The 507-nt window shown below is 57.2% G+C and overlaps 1 non-coding gene across 1 annotated transcript; it reads left to right on the plus strand.

Annotated features, from left to right (window-relative positions):
• The first annotated feature begins 324 nt into the window (after nt 1–324).
• On the plus strand, nt 325–396 carry Trnac-gca. Its single transcript has one exon. It is a non-coding gene; the product is annotated as a tRNA-Cys (tRNA).
• Nucleotides 397–507: the final 111 nt, after the last annotated feature.

Genomic DNA, 507 nt, shown 5'->3' on the forward strand with positions numbered 1-507 from the left:
TGGGTGGCGAGGTGGAGCTGAGCAGGTGCGAAGGATGGAAGGACCCCACCCAAGACTTTATTCTCAAGTCCCGGTGTCCTTGCAGCGATACTGGTGGGCTTGAGCTGTGCAGTGCGTGACTCCATCAGAGAAGCGGGAGTGTCGGGAACGGGGTGGGGTGGGGCAGGGATGGAGGAGCCTCTGGCCGAGGTGTGATTTGTGGACCAGGGTTCAGGCCCGTGAGCTTCTACAGGCGAACCAGGAGTGAATAGCACTGACAGATCACAGAGACCTTGGGTGCGGCAGTAGAGATGAAAAGCGCTGCGAGACCGGTAGCCACCAGTAGGGGGTATAGCTCAGGGGTAGAGCGCTTGACTGCAGATCAAGCGGTCCCTGGTTCAAATCCGGGTGGCCCCTACTGGTGTTTTCATTTATTGCTCTACATGATTTAGCCCCCAAGGGCGCGCACACACACATACCCGAGGTGCTTCTTTTTCTGTCAGAGTTTCGGGTTCATGTGCTCTGTCA

Source organism: Fukomys damarensis, unplaced genomic scaffold (genome assembly GCF_012274545.1).
Source record: "Fukomys damarensis isolate Sample0158 unplaced genomic scaffold, DMR_v1.0_HiC HiC_scaffold_59572, whole genome shotgun sequence".
Taxonomy (NCBI): Eukaryota; Metazoa; Chordata; class Mammalia; order Rodentia; family Bathyergidae; genus Fukomys; species Fukomys damarensis.